The sequence below is a fragment of the Thermobia domestica genome, chromosome 4, assembly GCF_964235325.1.
Source record: "Thermobia domestica chromosome 4, izTheDome1.hap1.1, whole genome shotgun sequence".
Taxonomy (NCBI): Eukaryota; Metazoa; Arthropoda; class Insecta; order Zygentoma; family Lepismatidae; genus Thermobia; species Thermobia domestica.
The window spans coordinates 4629066-4640909 of record NC_137457.1 but is presented as its reverse complement, the minus strand read 5'-3'; the positions used below and the strand labels follow the sequence as shown (position 1 = coordinate 4640909).

At 34.0% G+C, this 11844-nt stretch overlaps 1 pseudogene; it reads left to right on the top strand.

The window, feature by feature from the left end:
* The first annotated feature begins 478 nt into the window (after positions 1–478).
* Positions 479–2314, top strand: LOC145683618 (glucose dehydrogenase [FAD, quinone] pseudogene; annotated as a pseudogene).
* The last annotated feature ends 9530 nt before the right edge of the window (positions 2315–11844 follow it).

Genomic DNA, 11844 nt, shown 5'->3' with positions numbered 1-11844 from the left:
AAAGCTTCGGTAGCTTCTATTTCATGGTAAAAAAAAAAAAAAAATCATCCACAGAAACTATTTGAAAGAAAAACTGTCTCTTCATGAAATGTGTCCAATCAACACGCAAAAATATATACGATAACGGAAATGTGTGCCTCTCAGACACCGTAGGTTTCCTAAAATAATCGATAAATGTTCACTCAGACATCAAAGCCAAAAATGAACTACTGCGTCACACGCACAACTAAATAATGGGAAGGTACTGAGAAAAGCGATACATTTGGTGAATCAGTGTTACCAGTGCAATACAAAGAAAAACCGTAGGTGTCTGACAAACACATATTTCCTGTTAAGGGATAATCTATATGTGTAATTAGTTACTTAATATTTATCAATAGTTGTTTAGTATAATGAGAATTTACATAGCATTAATTTGATCTAAAACATTCAGAGTAAACAGCTATTGAAATTATGATTGTTTCTTACAGATGAATCTATGCAAAATTCTTCTCAACGGTACACCCGAGGTACTTTTGAACATTGCAATCTAAGTGGTTATCGTACTTCATGTCAAGATGCTGCAGCCATACCTTATATAGCTATTAAAGAAGAGAAGATAAAAAGGTTTAAGAAACAATCTCTCAAAGATACCGTGCATTTCAAACATGAGTACGACTTCATCGTCGTAGGTGCAGGATCTGCTGGGTCTGTTGTTGCTAACAGACTCACTGAAATCCCTATGTGGGAAGTTTTACTTTTAGAAGCAGGGGGAAATCAACCATATGAAAGTGAAATTCCTGCAAATTTTGCTCTTGTTTTAGGATCAGAGATTGATTGGAAATATAGAACGGAAGTTCAGAAGAATGCATGTCTCTCAGAAGCAAATCAAACATGTCCATGGCCAAGTGGGAAAGTAGTGGGAGGTGGTAGCGCCATTAACAATATGGTTTATACACGAGGAAATAAATTTGATTTTGACAGATGGGAATCTATGGGAAATCAGGGATGGAGCTATAAAGATGTTCTACCATACTTTCTAAAATCTGAGAACAACAGAAATAAAGAATTTCTGGATTCTCCCTATCACGTCAGAGGAGGATACCAACCAGTTCAGCGTTTCCCATACATTGATTGTAACGCCGCGACATTAGTGGAAGCTTTTCAAGAGCTGGGATTTCCCAACAGAGATATTAATGGTGAAAGCCAGCTCGGTATGATGCTTGCACAAACTACCACAGCCGATGGTGAACGTTATAGTACAGCAAAAGCATTTTTGAAACCTGTAGCAAGTAGACCTAACCTACATATCTCACTCCATTCCTTTGTTACTAACATTCTCTTTAATAAATGGGAAAAGAAAGCTATAGGCGTTCAGTTTCATAAAGGAGGGAAAAGTCACACCGTATTCGCAAGAAAGGAAGTTATACTCTCTGCAGGCTCAATACGATCTCCGCAGCTACTAATGCTTTCTGGAATTGGACCTAAGAATCACCTTCAAGAGCACTGTATACCTGTTATAAGTGATCTTCCAGTAGGTTACAATCTTCATGACCACGTTACTACAGGAGGGTTAGTATACTCTCTCGAAAAGACTGCTACGTACCCGGTACCAGAAGAAATCAAAACTTGTGATAAATATAATTATTACCTTAAACAGGTAGGTCCTTACTCGTCTACGGGAACCGGATATTTCCTAGCTTTCGCTAATACCCAAAATTCCGATTTGCCATATTATGCATCTGATATCGAATTTCGGGTTGAAGGAGCTATATTAGTGGTGAAAAACATTTCACTTGCAGCTGAAAATCCAAAAGAGCTTCTTGGTTATTATAATCGTCTCATTGTCCAACCAGTAAACTTACATCCTCGTAGTCGGGGAACAATTCGACTGAGATCCAAAAATCCTTTTGATTACCCATTAATAGACCCAAACTACTTAAGTAATGAATGGGACACATTGATGCTAATAGACGCAATGCATATTGGTGTTCAGCTTGAGAAAACTCATGCTTTCGAAAAAATTGGTGCTCAACTGGTAACAGAACCTCTTGAAGGTTGTACTCACCTTAAGTACGGTACAGACTACTACTGGAAATGTATCCTAGAACAATATACAAGTACTTTAGCTCATTACGTGGGCACATGTAAAATGGGTTCTCCCAATGACAAGACTGCTGTTGTTGATCCGAAACTTAGAGTGTATGGTGTTAAAAGTTTACGTGTTGTTGATGCTTCTATCATGCCTTATATAACAAGTGGTCATACGAATGCTCCTACTATCATGATTGCTGAGAAAGGTTCCGATATGATTAAGTCTGAATGGTTAAAATAAAGTTAACTTTATGAAACAAAATCATGAGAAGACAGACTGTTGTAGTAAAGACAAACAACCGCTCTGCATTTCTCTTTTTGTTACAAGGAAGGAATGTAACCCTAAGAAGGAAAACAAATATCAGACTTATAAAGTGATCTACGATAGAATAACATCTAGAACAGATCATGGATACAGACAAAAACATGAATAGATGTTATTGGAAGAAAGTGGGAAAAATAAGTAAGAAATAATAAATACACAAGCCAGAAGAAATCACCGGAAGTAAAAGAAGAGATATCTATAGTAAAATTCGAAACGATTTTGAACAAGAAAATTAAACATATCTTCCGAAATTGGATAGAAGAAAAACAACTAAAAATAGAAAATGGTTGGGCATGTGTATTAAGGAAAACAATAAATGTCTTCTTCACTTTATCAGTTCGAAACTTCAAATATTTTAAAACGAAATATATATAAATACTTCGCTTTAGCCCTGATTCGTTTTACGTATCTTTAAATTATCATGTTATTATAATAAACATATCAGCTACTAATTACTAACCATAAACATGAATTGCGTCCAGATATCGTCGATTTATTCTTCTGTTTTATACGTACATTAAATATCAACAGCAACCATATCTTTCGTATACGTATCCTCTAATTTCGTGTGTATATCTCCGTAAAAAGCTTTCCCATAGCAACTAATAATCTCGACAATAACAACATGTTCTATCAATAACAAACTAATAATCTTACTCATGACAACATGTCCTGTCAATAACAGCGTTCTTTCTTTTAATTATATCTAAGCTATATGCTTAATTATTGCGCCTCTGATCAATGTTGATAATATAGGTACAGATTAATTATAATAGGGATATATCGCTGTAGATGTCGCCCAGAACGGGAATTCCGTAACAGTATTACAGAGAAGGAAAGAACCCTGTATATTTTCAAAACATTCACTTTTTGAATAGCCCTCGTACTAATTATTATTACATCAATCCTCGTATTAATTATTATTATTACATCAATATAAATATTTTTCTTTTCTCTTCTTTCTCCATATATATATATCAATTCATTTATAACAACATTTTTCTTTTATTACTAATTACGTATCATAAAACGTCGATTCATTACAAATATCATTTATGGGTCTATTCAAAATTATAACTAATTGATGACTTACGCAGAGTTACTAGTTAGTTGTTCCTCTTTTACATTGAACGATAACATCCATATACAAACAACATTATTTATAATTAAGATCGTCATCTTATCAAAACAACAACAAGATCAGAAGGCAATAATTACATTTAAAAGCTTCAATTTAAAATCAATGTCATAGATTTCAAGTTAACATAATCAAATCTCTTTTGAACATGTAAAGTAAAATAAAGGTAAACATAACACTCAAAGTTAATACAAAGATAAAATAAATTAATCACATCATAACATGTTGCAGAAATATAAAGTCCAAATGAAGTATTCACAACACAACTCGTAACATCTGAGAGAATAAATTAAGAATTGTTATCCAAATTTAATTTAGTTAACATATCAGGGTTGAAATTTTAACCAGCTTTAGCCGTTTACCTGCTCCAGCTTTTCATATCTAAATTATATTTATCATCAATATTATTCACAAATAAATTAATAGACAAATTTTGCGTCGAATAACCGTGGGAACCTTCGGCTGGTATGGGATTAACCCCAACCATATCAGCGGGTTTTAGTTTAAATTATGATTAACAAATGGGTCAATTAAAGTACATTGAACACCACAATCTTGGTTATTCTCTCTTGATCCATTTCCCGTTTCATTTATTACTTCGGTCCTATTCCGACAGTTCCTGCCATCTCGAGATCTCCAATTGAATCTGTTTTGGGTCACACTGGTATGCATGACATTGTTACTGTAATTACGTCTTCCACGAAAGTTTCTTCCGTTCGTCCAACTGTTCCTCGGATTATTATAATTCGTTCCATTTCTACCGCTAGAATTGAATCTTCCATTAGCTCCAGTTCCAGTACGTATAACAGATCTTTCACTAATTCCAATGCCAGTATTGTCACGTGACCTCTCATCGCTGCGAAGATTTTCGGTATTTTCATTAGTTATATTCAGGTTTCTGACAGGAATTGGATTGGGTGGATTACGATTACTTCCGCTAGGGTTCGGGAATTGATTCTCGAAGTTTTGAACTAAAATTATCAGATGATTGAAGTTTACGCATTGAGCAGACAACAGAATCTGTTGTAATTTATACGGCAATAAAATGCGTACGGAAGCGATTATTCTGGATTCTGGCTGAAACGGATTGACGAGTTTAAGTTCATTATATGCATTGATTGTAAAATCCGTAAGAGATTTATCGACCCGAGGTGAATAGTGTCGAGTTCGCACCATCGCATCACGGTTAGCTAACAAGAAATCATTTTCGTAATTAGCCAACAGGGCCCGTTTAAATTCTTCGTAGGATTTTATATGGTCGCGAATAGCTTTAAACCACAAGGAACAAGGAGGAAGTAACAGATGTGGTAACAACTTCATAAATTTAGATTGATCTACACCCATAATCTCGCACTCTGCTTCAAATTTTTCTAAGAACGAGCTTGCGGTTTCGTCACACTTACCGCTGAATTTAGTCATGGCCTTAATTTCACTGACCTTAACGTTTATTTTGCTATAGTTATGTTTTTGTTGGCGTTGATAATGGTCTGGAACCCTTTTGTACTTATTTATCTCCTTTCTTCTTTTGCGATCTGGACTTTGGAATCGCCTACTGTGGTTTTCCACAACTAAACCATCATCAGTAGAACTCTTAGAAGAAGATATCCCGTCAGTTTCTATTAATGGAGTTCTCGGGCAGTTATGCAATGTTTCCTGTTGATGATGCATTGTTTCCTGTTGATTGGGAGTACTCAAAGCCTCTTTATACATAGGATCATTGTAGTCACATTCCCTCTCTTGTAACGATCTGATTCCCTCTTGTAAGTTGGATATCAGTATGCTATGTGAATTAACCTGGGCAGTAATATTCACTATCTGATTTTTTTGTTGGGCTGTCGTCGATTCCACGGCTTCAACGGCTTTCTTTATCGACTCTGTTTCTAGAGCTAGTTGATCCTGTCTATCTTGCCATTTGTTACTAAATTGTTGAAACCTAGTATCAACTTCTCGCGTCATATCATTTGTAATTTTGTTGGTAACTTCATCAGCTAATACTTGCAAATTTTCTTTCAAATTGTATTGCAAGCGATCAAAATTTTCTTGCACACCTTGTACTTTATCTGAAAGAGATTTATGCTGCGCTAGTATCTGTTCTAGCTTTTCATCGTTTGATTTCAGCTTTTGATCGTTCAATTTCTGCATCTGTTCTAACTTTTCATCATTCAATTTTTGTTGTTGATCCAATTTAGTTTGTTGTTGATCAAATTTAGTATCAAGTAGTTGACTAAACATATCAATAAGGTTAGAATAGGAATGTTCAGACAGAGTTACGGCATTTCCAGGTATGGTTTCATTTGAAATGCTGGGTACTTCTTCAATCTCGGAATTCTGCATATTAGCAATTCTTTGTATTCTCTTCCCACTTCTCAAAGTAGTGAAACTCATAAAAAGGCATATATACGTATGCACATAAACTCAGTTCTTACTATTCTTCGGAACTAAATAGTATAGTATAGTCCCGGGTTTCCGGCACCAGATAAAACGAAATATATATAAATACTTCGCTTTAGCCCTGATTCGTTTTACGTATCTTTAAATTATCATGTTATTATAATAAACATATCAGCTACTAATTACTAACCATAAACATGAATTGCGTCCAGATATCGTCGATTTATTCTTCTGTTTTATACGTACATTAAATATCAACAGCAACCATATCTTTCGTATACGTATCCTCTAATTTCGTGTGTATATCTCCGTAAAAAGCTTTCCCATAGCAACTAATAATCTCGACAATAACAACATGTTCTATCAATAACAAACTAATAATCTTACTCATGACAACATGTCCTGTCAATAACAGCGTTCTTTCTTTTAATTATATCTAAGCTATATGCTTAATTATTGCGCCTCTGATCAATGTTGATAATATAGGTACAGATTAATTATAATAGGGATATATCGCTGTAATTTCCAAGTTGTTCTAGAGATATTGTAACGAGAACACACGAGAATTTTAATCTAGAGAAATTTCCAAAGATAGAGAAAAGCATTAAAGGAACAGACTCATTAGGAATTCTATATTAAACAGATAAATATGAGTGTGATTTTATACATGTGATATCTCTAAAGAGACAATAGTAACCGATTTAAGAGATTTGCTAAAATTTTTAAAAACTGCAATGGAAAAAAACCGGAAGAGAAAATATATTACTTGCAACTGGGTGCAACTATGGAAACAAGGATCAAAGAACATAATAAGAATATTTAAATGTTATTATGATCTAAACGATTGCAGTATATGCTTTAAAATGGTAACAGCAGAAGAACAATATTATAAAGAGGCGAAGATAACAATGGAATAGAAAATTTATAAAGCCACAGAAAAAACTGTGAAACAACAAGAAGAAAAACCACTAAATGAAAGAATTGAAATTGATAATAACCACGAGAAAGATGGTAAGACTATTCATGGCTTTGGATTAATTGTTTTAACAAAAGAGACACTGACCAAAGCTTAAAACTTTATTTTAAATTATAATTTGTAACTGTTTCGGATATCTAGCATATCCTTCTTCAGACACGATCGAAATTAATGAAAATACAGACATATATATAAATGTTGTTATAACATAATTTAAGCTCTGTTATAACAACATTTATATATATGTCTGTATTTTCATTAATTTCGATCGTGTCTGAAGAAGGATATGCTAGATATCCGAAACAGTTACAAATTATAATTTAAAATAAAATTTTAAGCTTTGGTCAGTGTCTCTTTTGTTAAGAGAAAGATGGTGTAAAAGACGAAAGAGAAGACAAATACAGTGTGCTTAGCGTGGATAAAGAGAGAGAAAGCTCGAATGCAACATCTGAACAGGAAAACTTAGCAGTAAAGGAAATCAATATTGATAAAAATAACACATAATGTAATGGTGAGAAGTGAAGAGAAAATAATTAAAGAAATGACAATAGAGAATATATGATATCAAAGAAATAATTCTGTTGCAAATGAAAGCAAGCCAACTCTTTTAATATTAGGAAAAATTGTGTGTAAACGAAGGATGACTGACGAAAACATGAGGAAAAACTAGAAATACAGACGAAAGAAAAAAATAAAGCATCTGTGGAAAATAGGTTGGAAGTGGTGAGGAACACTTAAGTACTAAAGGCACATGAGACAATAATTTAGTAAGAAAATTAAAAATCTGTAGTGAATTCGAAGATACTCTTAAAATCTCAAGATTAGAAAGCTTAAAAATGCAATGAAGTACTCACAACATCCCTAAGGCATATTACCAGGAATTTAAACGAGAAAGGGAAACGCAAAATATGTTTAATTATTGAAGTAGACAGGATTAAGATAAGAACAAATAATGTACCATCAGATCATGTCAATTACATGACCTGGTAGATTGAATTTTTGGAAGAAGCAAAGGAACATTAGACTTAAAAAGAGTTTATGAAAATTTTGAGCTAGCACATAGGAGCATAGCTGTTAATCCAAACTTGCTCTGCAATGCTACGCCAAAGTATACTATCCCTAACATCTGCAAGTATAAGATTTCTACCTAGGTACAAATAAATGGTATGCCCTCAACACCAGTGATGGATGAACATTGTGGAAGATCTGCAAATTGATATGCCATGTTTCCAAGAACCGTACTGTACAGGTTGGGCGTTTGTGAACAAGCCCATAACATCAACAACAATTGCCGAAGGTGACCAAAAAGCCACAATTAAAATATTTAATAGAGATATTAAAGAAACGAAAATAGGACAGCTATGTGATGCCTGAACTTTGTGCGTAGAAATAAAATCGAAAAATCTAAATTTTGTATTAGTTAACTGCTATTTTCAATATAGGAATGCAACTGAAGCATTCATAACTAAACTTAAAAACATAAGCGACATCTATTTAAATAATCTCAGAATAATCTTTTGTGCACAAAGTAATGCTAAATTAGTCCTTTGGTGTAGCACAGAAGCACATAGAAGCAAGGGCGCCCATGTTTTGGTTTCCAAGGGGAGGGGGCAAGTATAAGCGACGTTTCAAATATAGTTTCAATTTTGTTGTAACTAATGTAAAAATTCTATTGGGTTTTCGATATTCCCAAGTACAATTTCCTCTAGGAGGAGGCAAGTGCCCTACCCTGTCCACACTGATGGGCGCCCTTGCATAGAAGGGGAGAAAAAGTAGAACTACTTTTACAAGAGCAAACCTTATAAGTAGCAAACAAAGAAGGAAATCCGTCAATATTCAGAGGTCATGCTGATGGAGAAAGTGATGTAAATATTACGATTTCAACAGAAAACATAGTAGGACGTTTAGAGAATTGGTAAATTCTTGTCAATTGCACTCTAAATGATCACCAAATAACTGTATTTATTGTGAGCTGGAACATGAAAGTAGATGATGAAACTGATGGAAAAAAATTATCTGAGATACAATTGAAAAGAAAAATTGGAAAATAATAGTTACCAGAAATAAATGAAAATCCAAATATAGACGAATTGGCAAAACATGTACAAAATGAAATACGGAACATGACTAAATACTCGATACCAATAAAAACAAACACACAAGTAACTTTTGCAAACCAAAAATTTGCATCTAAAATTAGAGCGGCTAAGGAGCATAGATGTCCAGAGCACAAAGAAAAGCACGCAATCGATCCAATTATTAGAAGAATACGACTTGTTACATACAGAACAGCAAAACAAAATTTTCAAAATGTTTTTCGGAATACAAACTAAGAAGTCGGGAGAATTTTATTAAGCAAAATTTGAAAATATATCCATGGAAACCACCATACAAAATAGCTATGCAAAAAATAAATAAATAAATAAATAAAAAAAATAAAATAAAATAAAATAAAATAGGAAGCCAATTAATTTATGAACCATTAGGGAAGAAGATGAAAATATTCGAAAGACTGGGAAGAAATTGTACCAATATTTCTCAACAAACTATTATAGGATGACCGAGAAGAAAGTGATAGTGATAAAAATTCAAAACTAAAAAAGAAGATCCAAGAAACAATTAATGATAATGGAAAATAGATAGACTATATAAATAATGATGAATTAGGAAAAGAATATTTCGTACACTTAAAAAGAAAAAAAAGCACCAGGTCCAGATGACATAAGATAAGAGATATTTGCAGTTAATAAAGAAATTTGGATCCATTACCTTTGTAGATTACATAACGCTTGTTTCCAATAAAGAAGGGTTCCAACAACGCTATGGAAGACATCAAACTTCATAATTCTTCTACAGGAAGAGGATAAAGACAGAACAGAAATTAAATCTTACAGATCAATTTGCGTCATAAATGTTATAGAAAAAAATTTAGTAATGCAAAAACCTACCTAATTAAAAGACAGGTTGGTTTTACAAAATTTCTAATCTACAATACGGATTCAGGAAAGATAAGTCTATAGAGGATGCTATAAATATACTAGATGAAATCATGAAAAAGAACGAGCATTAAATGAAAAATTTATAATGATCATTTTTGATGATCATGATGATAAATCTGGAGCCTTCGACATTTTTATGTCATTTCTTTTTGAGAACTTGCAGAAATTAAATATTCCTAAATATCTGAATGATAGAATGATCGATTACTGCAAAAATAGAAGGGTTAAACATGCTTACCCTTGAGATGAAATAGAGAAAACTACTATGAAGGACGTCTCCAGAGATCTGGTTGAGGGAACATTGGGAACATCTTCTGGGCATCTTCTTGGCAATATCTTCTGGGACATTGTAACACAACCATATTTGGAAAAATTGGTCCAAATGGAGGAACTAGAGAAGTAGTTGGATCATAGGCGGAGTTATGGGGGTCATTGCCCCCCAACTTTTTGACAAAAAATAAAAACGCCATTTATAAGATCCTTCAATTCTCATTTGTATTTACCGTGCCCCCCCCAGGAGACAATTCCTAACTCCGCCCATGAGTAGGATGCGCAGATGATGTGGTTATTGTAATTACTGGAAATCTGTGAAGATAACTAGAAGAGAAAGAAATTAAGGATAAGGAGAAAGTGGAGAAATTGTGTAAAAGAAACAAGTTAATCTTTTCAAAACATAAGACAAAATACACGCTTTGATGTAATAAGTTAGAAAGAAACCCCACAACAAAAATTGAAAGTAAATGCATACAAAGAGATAAAAACATTTAAATATCTAGTCGATGATTGGACGTGAAATGGAATATTGAAATGACAGCACAAAAGACAAAGAAAACTATGAATAAGGTTATCACCGTAGCAAACAGAGAATATAAAACCATTATGAGTAACAATATTGTAAAATAAGGCAATTGTAACATCAATAGTGGGATATGGCGTAAATATATGGGAACATACAATTAGGCAGAATTAGGGATGCGCACGAGACAAGATTTGTGGCTGTCTCGTCTCAAAAATGTGCTGTAAAAGTGATGTCTCGACTCGAAAAATATATATTTCTCTATTGGAAAATTCTGTCTCGACTCGTCTCGTGCGCATCCCTAGGCAGAATGCAAAAATAAAAATAAAAATTAGACAGCGTGCAAAGTATAATACTGGTGAGATTAACGGGAGCATACAGAACAACGCCCGTAGTCTCAAGAATGGGAAAATTTAATAAAAGCAAGACGAGTCTTTTATTTCTTGCCAACAGTGGAAGGAAGACTGAAGATGGATAAATTTAGTCCTGGTAGAAGAATGGTATAAGTAATAAGCGGTCATGGATCTTGTGGGGCCTTTAAAGAAAGACAGGAGTACGAGAAGACAAAGAATATCAGTGCAAAGAACAACAAAGAGCAGAACACATAATATTTGAACGCATAGTTAAAGATTTGGTAGAAGATAATAATAAATGGAAAGCGGCACTGAAACAAACAATTCTATTGAACAAATCAGAGATGGAAACCTTCCTAAGGAATGTGAAGAAAGTACCAACAAGATACTGAAGCTCTGCACACAAAGACAAGCCGAGGAAATTCAGTTCAGTCAAACATCTAAGAGGGTGATTCAGAATGTAATACCTCCAAGATGATACCTTTATTTCTGTTTAACAGATAGCACTGATACATGTATCAGTGTCAGCTACAAATGGTGGGATCAGTTTTCAACATAGGTCCCATTACGGACAACACACTTGCGCTAACGTGAAACAAGGTACTTCATGTCATCGGCGCAGAATTGTGATGGCTGCTGGCGACAAGATTGTCAAATCACTGCTTTCAACTCGGCGTCACAATTGTAGCGTTGGCCACTAAGGTGATTCAGGACGCAAGATCCGGACTATAAGCAGGATGAGGCAGAATGTCAACAACACTTTGCATCCTGATGGGACAACTTTGAACTTTTG